The 19,521-nt window shown below is 35.7% G+C and overlaps 1 protein-coding gene across 1 annotated transcript in view; it reads left to right on the top strand.

The window, feature by feature from the left end:
- The window catches only part of LOC138705877 (uncharacterized), a 132,770-nt gene that overhangs the window by 16,958 nt on the left and 96,291 nt on the right, over window positions 1–19,521 (top strand). The gene's annotated exons all lie outside the window — the stretch shown is intronic.

Here is a 19,521-nt window from a genome sequence, read left to right as displayed (position 1 = left end):
AAGCTGTTAATAAGCATTTGGAATCAGAGAGTCACAAAGAACATTACAGAGTACAAAGTAGAAATAATTCTATTCTGAAATTTATGCTCCCACGATATTTAAACATAATAAAGTTACAGCAACTGAGTTGGCTTTAACATTTCATTGTGTAAAACATCATCACTTCTACAATTCACAAGATTATGGTAATAAACTTTATTCTTGTGTTTTTAATGACTTTTCAGTAGTGAAAAAAATAAGTTGTGCTCGAACCAAAAGTGAAGCCCTAGTTATAAGCGTTATTTTAACATTCTCATAGGAAAGACTTCTGAACGACTTAAAAAATACCCCATTCTCATTTGGTTCTGATGCATCAAATAGGCCTGATGGTAATAAGAAACATTTCCCATTAATGGTGACACATGTTTCTGTAAAACATGGAAAATGTAGTGATATTCAAGATGTCTATGAAGACAGGAATGAGAGTGCTGAGCACATTTCAAATAAAATTATTTATATCACTTGTTGCAGAAAATGGACTTAGTTTAAGTAACATTGTAGCTTATTCGGCTGACAATGCATCTGTTAACTATGGTAAATACAATTCAGTGTTCAGAAAAATGAAAGACAAAAATCCTAATATAGTAAAGACTGTGCCAAATTTGATTTTAAATTCCTTAAGTGTGATGTTGAGGCATTAGTCTTGAATATATATTCCGACTTCTCGTCGTCATATAAAATGTCGAGGAACTTAGGTCGTTCTGTGAATTTGCTCAACAGGACTATTTTCAGATTTTGCGTCATATTCCAGTTCGATGATTATCCCTTCAATTAGCTGTTGAATGCCTTGTTAAAATGTGGTGCACTTTGAAAATGTATTATTTGGCAAAAGGTGAAGAAGAAACGCATCCTTTAATTTCGAAGTTTGTATGTTCCCAAGTAGATGAAGTAAGTGAACATTCATTGTCAGTGGCAGAATGTTTTCTGTAGTTTATTAACTGTACACTTCCAAATTTCTGTATGGCGATTAAAATATTAGAATGTGAAAATATGCTTTCAACTGAGGTGTACAAAATCATGTTGGGAGTAAAGACTCAAATAGAAAGTCGTAAAAAGGACTCATTTTTCGGTTTTGAAGTGAATATGTAGCTTGAAAACCTCGCAGAGGCCGAAAAACAAACTGTATTGAAAGAGTTCACTGCTGTCCATGACAGATTGTTGCAGTATCTAACCAAGTGGTACGATTTTAGTGATTATAACATATTTTCAGTTATATCTATTCTTGATCAATATAGCCTATCACTGTTCTCATTTAATTATTTAGTTCAGTAGCAAAGAAATTGCAAATTATTTTCGATGTCAGTGGAAATGAGCTCTACAAACATTTTTTTTTTTTTTCATGATTTAAAATATTAATTTATCGGTCAAATCAAATCCGACATTGTTGAATTTTTAACCAATCCTTTAACTTGTAGTACAAAATGAAATATAATAATAATTAATTATAATACATATAATAATAGTAATAATAATAATAATTAATTTTATAGACATCGTAAATCTCTGGTTTTGGCGATAGTTCAACCTGGCAACCCTAGTCAGTGTGCCCCCATTATGCGAAATGAAACTGACCAATCAGCAATCACTCTCTTTCACTGATAGCATGAGTCTTCAGTTCAGTAGCACTTATAGTCAGCACCAGTTCTTTGTGCATAAATTACTCTAAAATGAAATATTTATTGAAATAGTTAAAAGTATTAATTGCTAATTTTATATAAACTCTTAAAAATCCTAAATCTTTCTTTTTTAGCATCTCAAAATTCTTTCCCTAATCATAACTACGCTTCTGTTGGAAATTTTCATATAAGAAACGAGAGCAAAGTAACTTTAATACATCAAAAATCCTAATTTTTTCGAACTATCGAGTAAATATGTATAACACAAAACGTGATGTGTTACGAATTTTTCACTGTCATTTTCATGTTCAGCGTATGCAGATTAGTTAAGATAAGTCAGTCTATTTTATTCGTGTTATGGAAAAAGAGTTCAAATTTGTTGACTAGTGATAATTGTCAGTAAAAAATATGTTATATAAAAACTATAAAGGTTTCTGTTCATCACTTATTTGAACTTCAGTCTGAGTCTTTCTGAGGTCACACATGGTCATGATTTGAAAGACCAGTATGAAGAAGGTTACGGATTTTTCTTTAGTGTAAGAGTAATAAAATTTCTTAGTATAGCTCCCTTCAGAAGATAAGTAATGTCAGGGATCTGAATTGTAGATTTATAGTACAATATGTATAAGAACCCTGTCCCTGAATAGGAAGGCTCAAAATAAAATTTATCATTTCTGAGCAAAGTCAAAATTAAATCTGATAGATGTAATTGTCTCCTCTCATCCTATTACTTATCAAAAGTAATTAATTTTTCTCTACAGATGCCCTCACTTCAGAACTATCATCATCTTCATCATCATCATCATCATCATCATCATCATCATCATCATCATCATGGGAGAGCAGCTTTTTTTTATATTTCACAAATATAACTTTTTATCTCTCTGAAATCATCTAGAGAAATTATTTAAATTTTCCACAAGCTTCTTATTCAATAAAACGTACCATTCAGCACCATACCAACATTCTGCATGAAAATAACATAAATATCAGTTAAAACATTCCAAAAAATAATTATATTAAAAAGACACAACTGTACTTCTTCATTCCTTTGCTTCTTTATGATTAGCCCTTTGTCTTGTGCCTCTTTATGACATTAATTTATTTCTGTCTGTAGTTTTGTGTCTTCAAATCTTTCCTTTCGTCTACATGTCAGTATGCATTGCATACCTGTCGTGCTTGGACCATAAGCACTGCCATTTAAAGACAGTTGATACTTCCATTTAGACTGATGTATTGCAGATAGTCTTGCTTACAAGCCTGTTGAGATATTAAGTGTGCTATGGACAATGTACTGATATAGATAACAAAGTAGCTTGTGACACAAGTTTTCAAAAACATTATTTTGCATTCCTGCTACTGATGAACTTACATCAAAATAACTGGCTCGTTATTGCTATAACATATAGTATGGGTTTCAAATTATTATTTTTTTTTTACCCATTTTTGTTCCGATAAGTTTTGTTCAAATTATTGTTTCGATAACTCTGAAAAGTTTTGGGAACAAAGTAACGATGATACTCGAAGTTCTATTGTATTGGCATTTATGTCATAATGTATCTTTCCTTAATAATAAATAATATATCATCATCATCATCATCGCATTACAATCCAAAGCGGACCTTGGCTTCTCTCACAACAATTCTCCACTTCACTCTGTCCCCAGCCACAGTCCTCGAATTCCTCACACCCAGGTTTGTAACATCTTGCACTACATCATCCATCCACCTCTTCTTCATCCTTCCTCTCCTTCTTTCTCCCTCCATTTTTGCCTTCATTATCATCTTAGGAAGCCTTTCCTCATCTATTCTCACTACATGTCTTAACCATCTCAGCCTAATAGATTTAATAAAGCTCACTCGCCTTCCAATAGCTGATCAATCTCTTTAGTCATTCTTTTTCTCCAGTCGCCTTAATTATAAACTGGACTGTAAATCCTACATACAATGTTTCTTTCAAAGATGAGAGGGTACAAATAATATGTCTTGATATATTTTGGCTAAGGAACACATTTTTATGTATATACCTTATTTTGCTCAGGTTGAACGGGTAGAATTTTTGATTCCTGAAATACGTTCTCGACGTCAAGCTACAATGGAGGAAGTGTTAAACCAGCTGGGCAGTAAAGTAAAGTTTCTTGATAAGCGTGTAGATGATTTAGTACCAAAGGAATGGAAGGAGCAGCTTCAGTGAGCATCACATCAAATTGTAAATCTGAGGTAAAACAGGGTTACAAAATATGTTGTATACTATTTGGACCACATTGTTCATATATATTTATGAATATTATATATGTTTTATAGACTAAAATAATTATATACCTCAGACTTATTTGTTGGTAGTTCTGTGGGCCATGCTAGTTTCATCATGGCCTGGAATCTACCTGTTGACCAGGTCTTCCCAACATCTGTTAGTCGTATTTGTAATCAGTGGCATTAAGGTAACCAAACTACACGTACACATCCACTAGACTGAGTGCACAAATTGAGTAACATTTGAATGCACATTGATAAAGATCTGATGATATTTTAGTTGAGCCCATAAATAATCATCAGCAAGATATGTTTTTAATCAGTTTGTGCTTTAGTTTTCTTGTTTTCTGGTACTATGTATTATTCTACAGTGATATTGATCGAATGTGGACTTCTTTTCACTGGTTGTACCAAAATAGCATTCCATAATCTTCGAAATTCACCCGACTTTAACTTATCTTTACAGTCATTTTTATAATTGGTATTAAGAGTATAGTTACATAGTTGTGTTCAGGAACAAAGCATGTAGAAGGAAAAAGGTGATCTCTCTGTTATTGCAGATTGTTGGTCTGATAGATTTACAGCGTTAGTGTTGGGATAGAGGCATTCAGAACTATTGTGAAGTACAAAACACTTGCAGTTATCTTTAGAGAGATTTTCAGCAATTGGGAAATTTTGAATATTTATGTGATGGCTTTGCTACCTTTGAATAAGACAGCTTATTTCTTATTTGCTTAACATGAAGAAGAATCAGCATTTCAAATAATGTAATACAAGTTAGATACAGTGCAGAACACATGATCTTCACAACAGTCTATTTTACCTATTGCCAGATATTTCATAGCTTCTTGTTTAGTAGGTGGTTCAGTAGGGAAACCTGATAGTTTTTAAATGAACACTAAGCAGGAAATTTTTACTAGCTGAAAATATTTATTTTATAAATATACTAAACAAGGTGATGCAAAAGGTATGCATATTCGAAAAAATCTTTACTTAGAAAAAAATCCTTATAAAAAGTGGAATGCCATTTGCAAACAAACTCTTTCTATTAATAAATTTAATTTTGAAAATAACATCCAAATGTTTTCAATTTTTTTTTTTTTTTCACGCATTCTTGAAGTCTTGCCTGGAATGTCTGCATTTATGCATCACACTATCTCTCCAGGTATTGTCTGAATTCCCCTTCAAATTTTATCTTTGAGTTCGTCTGGTATGTATGGTTTGTTGACAGAAACTTTCCTTTTTAAGATAGCCCCAAAGGAAATAATCACAGGTAGAAAGCTCAGGTGATTAGGTAGGCCAATGGGAATGGTGGGAAATGACATGGCCAGAGAACATTTAACAACACCCATGGAAGCTTTTACTGTATAGGCGGTAACTCCGTAATGTCTGTTAATGCTACATAAATTCAGTTCTGACAGAAAGAATTTGCACAACATGAACACACATCGATCAGAATCTACTGCTACTGGTTTTTCTTCCTCCTCAAAGAAATATGGCCCTATCACATCAAAGTTTGCCACATAGTACCATACTGTTACACTTTGAGAATTATGAGGTCGTTCATCAAGTTGTTGTGGATTGGTGGCTCACCAATAGCAAAAATTTTGCTTATTTATGTTACCAGAGACATAAAAATGTGCTTTGTCACTCATGAGAAAAACCACATTATCTGTCAAAATCAGGAGCATGTTTTCTGCAAACGTTGTTGTTGTTTACTAATGCCAGGCATTTGACGATAAAGTCATTTGACCTCTTGCACTCCAATATTTTTCAAAGATATTATCATGACCAGCCAATGAAGCACAGATTTTGAGGTGTTCCGAATCCATTTCTTGGTTTGAGTTGCACAATGGGCAGTTAGGGGACTGATATATTCCAATTCTATGCAGGTGTTTAGCCAAACAATCATGGTCTGTTGCCAATCTAAATGCAGCTACAGACGATTTTCGTGGTAAATCGGGAATTAACTGTGGATTTTGATGCAGAGAGTTCCATTTTTTCCCTTGCGATTGTGTTATCAAATTTTGTTTGTTGAAGCCTAAGTATGTAGATTTAATAAATCTTTTCACAGAGTAATATGTAGATTTAATAACAGGTCTGTAAGTAGCAGTGCTGCCCTTCTTTGCTAAAGCATCTGTATTCTCGTTTCCCAGGATTCCACAATGGGATGGTATCCATTGGAATACAATTCTTTTATTGAGTGATATTAATTGAGAGAGCATTTTAGTTATTTCTGCTGTTTGAGATGAAGGTATGTGTTTAGAGACTATTGATAGAATAGCTGCTTTGGAGTCTGACAATATAACTGCATTCTTAAATTTATTAATGTGGCATAGAAGATTCGTGAGACTTTCACTTATTGCAGTGATTTCTCCATCAAAACTTACCCTTCTTTAATATTGATTATTGATTCTGGAACTCCAGTGTCGCAACTGTAGTGCACTTCACCTCGTACAATAATGCTTTCCTTGGTGTCCTTAGTTACGATAATTCTTTTATACAAAGACAAATTGAAGTGCCACTGTCCAGTAGTTTTGACCACTTCATGGATGGCGAACTTCCAGTCATAGACAGGCACTTCTGAACCAAGACTTTTCACTGTCCCAAATTCCTTAAAAATAGTTATGTACTTGTCAGGTGTCTCAATTGTACCCTCCCTCCTAATTACTTCTTCGATCCTCCCAAAAACCCTGTCGGGTAGTAGGAAGGAATGTCCTACTACAGGAAAAACCTTCTTTACTGTATTTGGCGCTTATTCTTTAAACCACTTCAACACTACCCCAATCATGGTCGAATATTTATTCTGTCCAGGACAGCCATCTGAACAGAATCAAACACAATCACAGTTATTTTCAAATTTTGCATTCTTCAGTGTATCAAGTAGAGCAGAAGAGATTTCATTAGAGCATTTAGTTCTTCCATTTTCCAGCCAGACATAGATGGTAACTGTGTCCTTATTTTGTGAAGATTTTGAGTGCCCACGACAGACCATAAAATTATAATAATATAGTTGCCTACTGTAATATGCAGTTTGGTCGGACGCTCGTGGAAGGACCAATTTTTTTGGTAAACATAGGAGAATAAAATAACTCTGTTCGTTTTGTTTTCCTTGAGTTGGCAGTAAAACGCTTTGGCTTTTAAATTATGAACCCTCAACTGGATAATGAGATCAGATTTTGACTTTGAATCCTTAACAGCTAGCTGAATTTGATTGTTTAGTAGGAGGCGTGTAGAACACGCGTCAGTAGCCGATGCCAACCTTAAAACATTCCAGACAAGTATTCACCACCATAAGCTACAAGTAATTGACAACTGCCATATAAAACGGCGGCAATCTCGAACAGTGTGTTCTGGAAGGAGAAAAAAAATTCCCTCTTGAAACTCGTATAAAGAGGTATCGAATGTATGAAAGAAAAGTCATTTACTTAAATAATATTGTAAGGAACTTTGTGTTCAAGATAAAGATAGTTCTGAAAAAAAAAGTTTATTTACATTTGCACTAATACAGGAAAAGACCAGTTTTGAAACATCACTTCACAGATGGATAAGGAAAGTTTTGTTACAGAAACTGTTTTGGATAAAGACAGTTTTGAAGAAAACCTCATATTTTAACGCTGAATTTAATAATGTAAGCGACAGTTTTGAAACATTCCATGACCATTTCTAGATGCAAGAATGCCAACTGAATCGGAATCCACTCATAACTAATTTTTTCTTAATTTTGGAAAAGGAGAGTTTTGAAACTCACCTACTCAGTTATACCACAGTCTACTATATACAGTCACGAAGCTTGGGATGATTTTTTGCATTTCTCGCGATAGTTGCTAGCCGCTTGAAGTGCTGTGAGTACAAGGAACAATAGACTGTGTCACTGCCATCGTGATCTAATACAGGCCGTAAGGCAGACCATGTGACTCACGTTTCAACCATATAAATTAGTTTGAATGCATAAAGAGTAACGTATGTTTCTCTAAAATGTCGTGTAATTGCATTAATAAAATTTAAAACAATGATTATGAGACACTTCAGACATAATTCACTTGCGAGTAGTATTATTTTTGCTTTGAAAATTACGTTGTTCGTATGTGTAATACCTGCCTTTTTATTTCGATTAAATATTGCGAAATTCTTGTACATTCATTTATGCACGATTCAATAATTTTCAGTTGCACCACACGGATATTTAGATATTTTGAAATTATAGGTTATGTTTACTGTATCAGTTGCCTCTTTCTGTCTAATTTTAGTGGTCTCCAATGCCCTCCCATATGTATGTTATGCAACTCGTTGATGTTATGTCGTATGAAAATTATAGGTTATGATTACTATATTTAACTTATATTCCTATATTCGCAATTATACATTATGATTAAACATAATGTCATGTATGAAACCCCGGACATTCAATTTGTCTGTATTTTAATACTACAATAAAGTACTGAATTACTGTATTTATCTACTACCTAGTCGACCTGGTTGGCGAGTTGGTATAGCGCTGGCCTTCTGTGCCCAAGGTTGCGGGTTCGATCCCAGGCCAGGTCGATGGCATTTAAGTGTGCTTAAATGCGACAGGCTCATGTCAGTAGATTTACTGGCATGTAAAAGAACTCCTGCGGGACAAAATTCCGGCACATCCGGCGACGCTGATATAACCTCTGCAGTTGCGAGGGTCGCTAAATAAAACATATTATTATTATTATCTACTACCTAAGAGACGAAGTAACACAATCGTACGTACACTAATTTCATAGGAGTGGTATGGTAAATTTTCTGTGTACAATTAAGGAAGGTAGGCTAGATGTGCTAAATTAAAATCACAATATAAATTCTCTGTTATTAAACCTCAAAATAGCTTCAATTCTAAACTTAAAATGTTGATTCGAACAGATTATGTTAACACATTAAAATACACAGTTTTGTTATTATTTCTGCAACATATTATGCAACAAGAAGTAAACGGAACTTATGGATACATTACAATAAATAAAACTTAGCAATGATACGCAATAAAGTTTATAATATTTCACTGGGTTCCATACACTGAAATAGAAAACTCGAACATATGGTACATTATGGTTTGGATCGAAAAGGCATTGACTGTGCCGTATTTCGCATTGTTGTGAAAAGTTGTGTAAACTGTGAAATGTTCATTATGGTGTAATAACTGTAAATAGCTAAAATACAATAATTTCAATAATACTATGCGACAAGGAGACGTTTGTAGCACTATAAATTGTAAGAAAAAGAGGTCAGAGTTATCCTTCTTCCGAAAGATCCAGGAAGGTGAGTTTATAGAATATAATATATATTTTATGAAACTAATATATAAACATTATGTATTTCATATTTCAATAGTGGAAGGAAGGTGTTAATTTTTTCAAAAGAACACGATATTGAAAGTACAATACATTTTATTGTCTGCTAGGGAAAGTCTCTGTGATGAGGCGATAGTAGCGATCCTGGTGGTGAGCAACTATCTATGTTTGCATATTTAGTAAGTATTGAGCTTCGTGACGTATATATTAGACTGTGGTTATACTATGTAACGTAATAGATCGACTATTGATCAGATTTTTTGTATTTGACAGATATTGGAGAAAAAATGAGAGTATAAGGGTACAGTACATCAATTATTCATAGATTTCAAAAAGGCATATGACTCGGTTAAGAGAGCAGTTTTATATAACAGTCCTATTGAATTTGGTATTCCCAAGAAACTAGTTCGATTATGCAAAATGTGTCTCATTGAAACTTACAGCAAAGTCCATATAGCCCAGTTTCTATCTGATGCTCTTCCAATTCACTGCGGGCCAAAGTACCCCCCACCTTCCAACTTCACTCTAGAATATGCCATTAGGAAAGTTCAGGATAACAGAGAGCGTTTAGAATTGAACGGGTTACATCAGCTTCCCGTCCATGCAGATGACGTGAATATGTTAGGAGAAAATCCACAAACGATTAGGGAAAACACGGAAATTTTACTTGAAGCAAGTAAAGTGATAGATCTGGAAGTAAATCCCGAAAAGACAAAGTATATGATTATGTCTCATGATCAGAATATTGTATGAGATGGAAACATAAAAATTGGAGATTTATCCTTCGAAGAGGTGAAAAAATTCAAATATCTTGGAACAACAGTAACAAATATAAATGACAGTCAGGAGGAAATTAAACGCAGGTTAAATATGGGAAGTGCGTGTTATTATTCAGTTGAGAAGCCCCTGTCATCCAGTCTGCTGTCAAAAAATCTGAACATTAGAATTTATAAAACAGTTATATTACCGGTTGTTCTGTGTTGTTGTGAAACTTGGACCCTCACTTTGAGAGAGGAACAGAGATTAAGGGTATTTAAGAATATGGTTCTTAGGAAAATATTTGTGGCTAAGAGGGATGAAATTAGAGGAGAATGGAGAAAGTTACACAACGCAGAACTGCAAGCATTGTATTCCTCACCTCACATAATTAGGAACACCAAATGCAGACGTCTGAGGAAAACAAAATATATGTTGGCAGATAATGGAAAGATAGTTGACAAAATAGACAGCCTGCAGATATCAGATTATAATTTTGAGAAAGTTGACAACTTTACATATTTAGGATCAGTGGTCACTAGCGATAATAACATGTCCAAAGAAATCTCTAATCGATTAATGAAAGCAAACAGAGCATATTTCGGCTTGAAATATCACTTTAGTTCGCATGCTCTATCCAGGAAAGTAAAAGTTATTCTTTACAAAACATTAGTGAGACCAGTTTTGACATATGCGACAGAAACGTGGTCAATCTCCAAAAATTATGAAAAAAGACTGGAGATTTTCGAAAGAAAGATTCTGCGAAGGATCTATGGCCCAACATTTGAGGAAGGTCTCTGGAGGAGGAGATGCAACTATGAATTATATAGACTTCTAGGAGAGCCAAATATAATCAATACAGTTAAAACTAGCAGATTGAGGTGGGCAGGACATGTAATACGCATGGACCCAAGTGAACCTTGCAAAAAAATTGTAATAACAAATCCGGGAGGTCAGAGAAGACGAGGTCGACCGCACTTGCGATGGATTGATGGAGTGGAAGAGGATGCCAGAAAGTTGGGGTGCAAGAATTGGAAGGCTGCTACACAAGATAGAGACGGATGGCGACAATTACTAAGGGAGGCCCAGGCCCACCAAGGGCTGTAGCGCCAATGATGATGATGAAATGCAGACGTCTGAGATGGGCAGGGCATGCAGCATGTACGGGCGAATCCAGAAATGCATATAGTGTGTTAATTGGGAGACCGGAAGGAAAAAGACCTTTGGGGAGTCCGAGACGTAGATGGGAGGATAATATTAAATTGTATTTGAGGGAGGTGGGATATGATGACAGAGACTGGATTAATCTTGCACAGGATAGGGACCGATGGCGGGCTTATGTGAAGGTGGCAATGAACATGGGGGTTCTTTAAAAGCCATTTGTTGTAAGTATACTATGTGACTTGCTTTTTTGTATATATATTTTTATTGTTGAATCATTAAGATTGATAATTATAGAAACTTGATGTAAGTAGTCTATACATAAAATTTTATTTAAACTTGGTGCAACATAAAATAATATTATTCTGAATATTTTAGGTTGACGAAATGATAAACAACTCATTTATGGAGCTAAGAGTCCAGAGTGGTCATTAAAACTTTTCCATTTTTATTTTTCTTCTAAACAAACTTTAAAAATGCTCTTTTGGAAAGTTTACAAAACGTAGTTAGAACCATGTTAATCTGAGCGCTCAATTGTTCACCTTGGTTAAGTGGCCATGATTTTACCATCAAACATTGGTTGTAGAAAAATATATTTTAATTTTCTTGCAAGCTACAATGGAATTGTTTCAGGCAAAGTACCACATAATCTTTAAAAATTTTAGCACATTCATAATTACTGACTATTCAAGAAATGAAAGGAAATGCACCAAGAAAAACATACACTTCTTTCCCATTGCAGGGGCATAGAAATATGATTAATTCATAATATACAGCTCCAAACATTTCTAAGCATGATGTGTCTTTCGGGAAACGAAAGAATTAAGTGGAACCAAGGGAAGGAGCGTGAGATTCAGACATACTGTATTTTTAGCTCATAAAAAAAAGGCTGCCCAACAAAGTGAAAGTTTTAATGGTTGGTAACATTAAGGAGTGCACATAATTTACTAGTACTGTAACAGAATTGCTTAACTATGAACAAGTGGGGAGGGAAGCACAGGAACACGCAAGGGCAGTCTACCTGAAAATGGCTCTTAGACATACAATTTATAACTACTTACGCCTAAAAAGACGACAAACCCTACGAAATACATATCTGAAACATGACCAGCAGCCACTCCTGGTACTTCTCTTTTCTTCTTCTTCTGCTTCTTCCTTTCCTTCTTCTTCTGGTAGGCCCTCAAAAAATGGTCCTGGTATGGGCTTTAGCATGAGAGCTGGCATAGAATTTAGAATGTGAACATGCAAGGCCACGCGGGCTTTCAGGAAGTCCGTTTCAGTGGAATGGCCCTGCTGCAGCCAGTTCTGGCACCAGTCCAGGCACTCCTCCTCCCATTTGGTGTCGCAACTGTTGGTGTTACTGCTTGAGGTCTTGATGATCGGTTTTGCCACGTCCTTACCAGTTGTTTCATGTAGAGCCATATGAGTGGAATGGCCTTCCTCAACCAGTTCAGACACTCCTCTTTCCACTTGTCGTCGCAGTTGTTGGAGTTGCTGCTCGAGGTCTTGGAGGCAGCATATTGTGGACTTGCCTTGTCTCGAAATAACTTTCAGCCATTTCTGTCTTAATTCTGAATCACATGGAAATTCATGAAAAGAAATATTCTTGTCATTTCCTTTTTTACTAGGACACAAAGGAACACAGCAGTTCACCATTGCAAACAAACAACTTATTTCTAACAACAAAGAGTGAGCAGCATGAAGTTGATAGTTCGGCAAGCAGATGATTCACGAATAGGTCTGTACACTAGTGCTCAGTGGTCAAAGAACGAACTACATGAGCAGACACTGTTTCAAACCAAATGAACAGGTCTCTTTAATATATGTAGGTCTACGTAATACAACATAGATGATCATGCTGATGTTCTGTGTCTTGGAAGTTATGGATTAGCTTATCCCCAAGGTGCAAAGCCAATAATGAGCAGAGCTAGCATAATGTCTGGGTCTGGTAATGTGAGTAATTCATCGGTACCATGATTGCGTTTGAGTCCGGATCACCAACACTTTCACTGAAGCAAAATGACAATGTTCCCGAAGTTCCGAACCTAGGGTGTACTCTGATCTGGTTTCCACAGACATCCCAGTGGTTAATTGCATTGGTTTCTAGCCAATAAAGACCTCCCTGGGGTTCTCTCACTGGTAATTGTGATGTTGGGAACCCGTCCTGGATAATTCCTATTGTCTGCTCTTGCGAAAGTGATGAACACATTGTTGTTAGGTAAGTGACCCTTATACTGGTTGATTCTGTAACACTCACTGGCTAACAATGTGTGATTAAGGAGGTGGTATGTAATCCTAAGTTTGTCAAATCTGACTGTAAGGGTTTCTTGTGATGAGCTAGTATTTCCTGTGGTACTTCGAATGAATTTGATGACATCTGCAATTGGGAATCCTGATAATGTGGTGGAATTGTTCCTTATTTCTTGGAATGTTCCCTTACCTATTCGGTTCAAAGTCACTGTTTCCAAATTGTTTGCAATTGACTTCTGTCAGGGAAGTCATAAAGGAGCAACTATGCCTGCTGCATAAGTTTCTGCATCTCCTGGTACATTTTTTTGGTTGTTAATGTTTTAATGTCTGTCGTGACCCTTACCTCTCAGTCTCTCTTGCTGCTCTGATCTGGAGGGTCTGGGTCTGTGATCAAATCCAGGTGTCACTGAGCTGGGGATCCAGGGTGTCTTTGTCTTGCTCCCGTGTTTGGGTTTTTTTTTTGGGGGATATTTGACTAATTGGTCTAGTTCTGTCTCCATTGGTGGAGGATCTATGCTCAAGTTTAGTTTCATCACTCCTAAATCGTTTTGAGCGACATCTCCTGATTGTCTGATGATCACTCGTAGTTTGTCTCAGTCTTTAAGTCCAGCTATGATGTGTGATAGTCTTGGCCCAGCTGATGAGACGTTTCCAATGTTGCTTGGGTTTGGGGTAATTTAGTAAGATCTTGTTGAGCTGTTTCCAAACAAAAAGTGTATGGAAAAAGCTATATCTCAAAGTCAATTTGACTGTGCAACTTGGTTTTTGTTCAGTTGTGTGGAGGGCTGAAGCTGGATCATCCGAACAAGTTTGTGGCAACACTGAAAAGTTACCTGTCAGTGGATTAGTCTTTAAATATGCTTCGGTTCAGTGTCCTGGTGTTATATAATCCACTCCTAGTGCGCCTATACCATTAGTTGGAGGTGACCACCAAGTTTCGAAGGATCCCACTGGGTTAGGGGAGTTTGTTGCTCTTTGTGCCATGCCACATACACCAGCGTATGGATGCATTGTCGAAGTACATGTTGTTTCTTTCAACTAAGTGTCCCTCTAAATAACCCAACCTCATTTCCTCTGGTTCGATACATGTTAAGTTCTGTCCAGTCAGAGTTAAGGGCAAGGCTGGGTATAAATTGACTGTCATGAAGGTGTTGTTATACGTCTTGTCCAGTTCATGATCATCAGCACTCGAACCTGTGAGAAAGGAAAAAGGTACAGACACTACTTGTGAGTTCCAAGATAGGCCGATGACTTTGGCTGGTTCCCATGCTCGAAACATCCGCTATAAATAAAATTGTTATAGTGTGAGTAATACTAAAATTATATGAAGTGGAAATGTTTATGGTTCTTAGGTGACTATATTTTTTGTTTAATTTTTAATTGTAATTTACGTGATACCCAAATACTAAAATACGAGATAGTAGCAATAAAAAATGTTAGACTTGGATGTAATTGCACTAAATTAATGTAAATTATGTCGATTGTAACAATTCTTGTTGCCATGTAAACCAATATTGTCATGTACTGAATTGTAAATTGCAAATTTGTATTACACTTTTTATGATATATACTCAAAGATAATGTAATTACATTATATTTATTTGTAACAAATGCAGCAAAGTGCACAGGTATGGCTAGTTGTAAAGTGACATCAAAAATTTTTTCCTTGTATTTTTAACTATGTCCTGATTGTACCTACGCAGTGTAAAATATTACCATGGTGCTGGGTAACTTTCGGTGCTGGACCCCGGACTCATTTCATCAGCATTATCACCTTCATCTCATTCAGACGCTAAATAACCTAAGCTGTTGATAAAGCGTCGTAAAATAACCTACTAAAAAGAAAAAAAAACTAAAACTTACCATTAACCCTTCGGAAGTCGCGTACCTGTTTGTGACGTTAGTAGTCGCGTGGGGATGCCTGACCTCCCCAGTTAATTCTTCCCTATTTATTCAATAATTATTGTCGTTTTTGTTGGAGACATTCTTTACAATTCTTTAAAGTGCCTAATTTTATTACAGTAACGTAATTATTGTTTATATAATGTGCAAAACGACAGAGAATTTTATTTATTTTTTTTTTTAAGAACACAATGTAAATATGAATACCAATAATATGTCACAATATTCCTGGCAATCAATACGATATTACTTTCCAGTTATCTGATACATATGAAAAACATAAAAAAGACTTAATTCTGTGGTTCAGTGCAATAACTCTTTAACTCTCACACAGCTTTTCTGTGAAAATCAAAATTAAACAAATTTTAAGCATTGAACAAATGATAATGCAGTATGTTGTCATTGCTCTTCTACCTGTGATGTTGTAGAAACATAGGTCTTCGTAACAGCCACGTTAACATCATTTTTTTTTTTTTTTTTTTTTTAGGATTATACGGTTTTTGCACTTAACCACAAAATTATTAATTATTGTTATTACTGACCTGTTATTTTTCACCAGTTTCAAACTCTTTACACGCACATCCATAAAACTAAACATAAATCAATAAGAAAAACACAAATTGTAGCAACTGTAAATAGATTTCCTTTTTCTTTAGCAAAATCCTCCATTTCACTCATCTCGCTCGAAGCACTTTTCACAGACATTCTTCATATATTTCACACACATCACTTCGTAGCACTTGCAACAATAGGCATTTGTTTTCTTGTCCTTCTTCCTTGGGCATATTTTACATTGTCCTGGCTTCGGTGCTCATTCCTGTGATGTTTGACCTTGGTTTTCTTCGGTAACTCCTGACAACTTTGCTGCTTTCACTCGTTCCTTGGTCAAGTACTGGGAATTGATTCTCTTCCGGATTCCTGGTTTTACCAAAACTCCCCCACTTTACGTAGAAACATTCTGCGTATAACTTCATGACTGGGGTTATTAGATGAAAATATTATTTGTGCATTTATTCCGGCAATATCTAGAAGGCGAAAGAATAAAGCCAGGGACCATCGTCTACATCTTCCTGAGGTGGAATAAGTAGCACACATCTCATTTACTGTGTCCATTCCGGCCTTCATCATGCTATACGTTGTTATTATTTCTGGCTTCTTATCATCACCAGTAGTAGGATCTATTGTATCATCAAAGTGCATTGACGACAAGAGAATTACATTTTTTCCTCTTTTCGGTACATACAAGACTGCCGTAAGATTTTCCCTAAAAGCAAATAGGCTGCTCTTTATTTCTCTTTTCTGTGTAGAAACCAATTCAGGTGGAAGTTCCTTCTTGTTTTTACGGAGAGTTCCAACAAGGGTGAGTTTTTTTCTTTGTAATTCATCTGCCAGAGGAAAGCTGCAGAACCAATTATCTGCCGTCACATTTCTACCACTTCCTTCTATCAATCGAACAAGCCTCTTCACAACTTCTGTTGGAGAATTGGAAACTTTGTAGGGCCCTTCAGGTTGATTACCCAAATAAATTTCCATTGTTTGTGTGTACCATGTTCTTGCATCACACATGGTAAATATTTTCAAGCCATATTTAGCTGGCTTGCTTGGGATTTACACCCGATAAATGCATCTCCCTCTGAAAGGCACTAATTGTTCATCAATTGTTGTATATTCGGAGAGAGAGTAAATACTTTTCACAATTCTGCAGAAACAACTCGAAGATTTCTCTAAATGCAGCCAGATTATCGAGGTCTCTTCTCCGTTGTCATCGAATCGTAAAGAGCGTAATAAAAAAAGAAATCGCGGCAGGTTTATTGTTGCATGAAATATTTCAACTCAAAATCCATTTTTATTCCATAAGTCTTTCAGATTTTGGTGCCCTGTCCTGTAGCATCCCGCCAATATTAGAAGACCAATCACAGTTTTTATTTAATTCTCATTTGTTCTCTTCGCGTCTCTTTCTCTTGAAAACTTTCCTGAAATACTGTCTATGTAAATGTTTGTGCAAGAAGTTGTATGTCTTATCATTATATCATCGATAAATAGGGAAGAAGAGGGCACTTTGGTACACTTTTTATGTTTTAATTTTTTAGTGAACATTATTACAGCTACTGAAATGAAAATTTAACAGCATATCACTTACCTTATGCTAAACATAATGCTATAACAAGGGATTTATCATTACTTACATTTGCTAAGTTTTAGCCACTTTTATTGATGCTAACATTCTGTACCAAAGTGCAGTTTGGTACACACCTGGGGTACTTTGGTACATCAACATTATTTTCAATTGAAACACTTTTAAACATTTTTTTCTTATGATAAAATTTTATCACAAAGAATTCAGAATCATCACAAATAAAAAAATCATTTTAGGACAATTTTAACAGCTTTTATAACCTACTGTAATTAAAAAAAAATAGGTCTACTGTGAAAGACATATATACCCAAACAATATTACATTGTTTCTGTATGTAGCCTATCATGCTAAGAATCATCATTAATTAACTAGTAACTGAAATTATCTAAACTCAACCGACATCAGAATATCACAAAACAATAATTGTTATTAGGAAACATTATATTGAGTAAGATCAACACCAAATGTAATAAATGCGGATGTACAAGCTGCAGCTGAACCTTTGATATTTTGTGCTGCAGGCAGCTTAAGAATAATATCTTCAATATCTACATTTGAAATATCTTGTTTTTCAGGAAAAACAAATTTTCAAGCACCTTCAGTCTTTCTTCGGAAGCTTACCAGAAACTCTCAATTGACAATTTTTTCTACCATACCTACATAATACTTGATAGACTTTTTTGTACAAAATCTAACCAAAACGTAATCATTGATTGAAATGTTACATTTCCCTGAATCAGGATCAATCACAGGCACAAATGTATTATCACTATCTTCACTGATAATGTTCTGTGTAAAAGAAGTAAGGGACTCCTCAGAGGAGTCGCTGTGGAAGGATGCGTCATCTGATGATTCTGTATCATCACCACGTTTAGATTTCTTCTGCTTTTCCACTAGCTTCTTACTTTGAGAAATCAATTTCCTTTTTACTTGTTCAGCCTTCAACATCTCCCATTCTTGAATTTTGTCCTTTTCTGGGGTCTCGGTAAGAATCCTCGATTTACATTTTGGTAGTCCCCTGTTCTATACTTTTCTAGGCTTGGCTTTTGGATATGGCTGTACCATTTCTGGGGTTACACATTTTCCTGAATTGGTTGTCATCTCTTGGTTGGAGCATGAACTATTTGGCTGATCAGATGTCTGAGAAGAGATGGAATGGTCTGGTTCTACACAAGATGTCTGAGAACTGGAACTCGATTCTTCAGGGGAGATCTGACAATTTGTTTGTTATGATTCTTCTTCAATGAGAGGGCGATCAGTCACGTATGATGATTGAAAATCACTGTCTTTAAAGACTGTTCTACAGAATGGCCAAATTCCACATTTCTGAAAACCAGACAGAATATTCTTCACTGTGAAGGCTGAGACGTAAGCCTTTCTCACCAGTTCAGCAATGAAGTATATTGTTACTGTATTACCTGGATTAGTTAGTAACCACTCATTGAAAGCAGCTTTGCAGTATGTTTTAAATAGACCATACAGAGATACGTCTAACAGCTGTAATTTATGGGTGCAGTGTGGAGGAAATGATAAAAGAATGATCCCATTATCCCTGCAGTATAAAATACTTTCAAGAGATACATGTGATTCATGATTATCTAGCAATATTAATATTGGATCATTCTTTGTAGCTTTTGTTTGCACTTTGATGTGCTTCAGTAGTACAATAAATAATTTGCTAGTCATCCAGCCCGTTTTGTAAGCCAAGCCCAAACTTCCAGGAGGAGCTCCTCGAAGGAAAATGTTCCTGAATTTCTTACAAGGAAAAACGAAAACGGGGGGCACAGTCTGACCTGTAGCGCTGGTAATGGCACAGAATGTGGCCAATTGGCCTCTTTCGGCTGAAACAGCCTGTCCTACTTGCTTCATCCCAGTTTCAGCTACAACCTTTGGCGCTTGCAGCACAGTAGTTACTGCTGTTTCATCCGAATTATATATTCGCATAGGGCAAATATCGTATTTTAAAAGAACTCTTACATAATTGTCGGAGAACTCTTTCACATTGCTAGGATTAAAACTAGTCGTACGTGAAAGACTGGTGTTCTCTGGTTTTCTTAGACAATGAAGAATGCCGCTTCATGAAGCCTTGC

Source organism: Periplaneta americana, chromosome 9, assembly GCF_040183065.1.
Source record: "Periplaneta americana isolate PAMFEO1 chromosome 9, P.americana_PAMFEO1_priV1, whole genome shotgun sequence".
Lineage (NCBI taxonomy): Eukaryota > Metazoa > Arthropoda > Insecta > Blattodea > Blattidae > Periplaneta > Periplaneta americana.
Note: the sequence above shows the minus strand (reverse complement) of the source record. Positions and strands in the feature narration are given on the sequence as shown.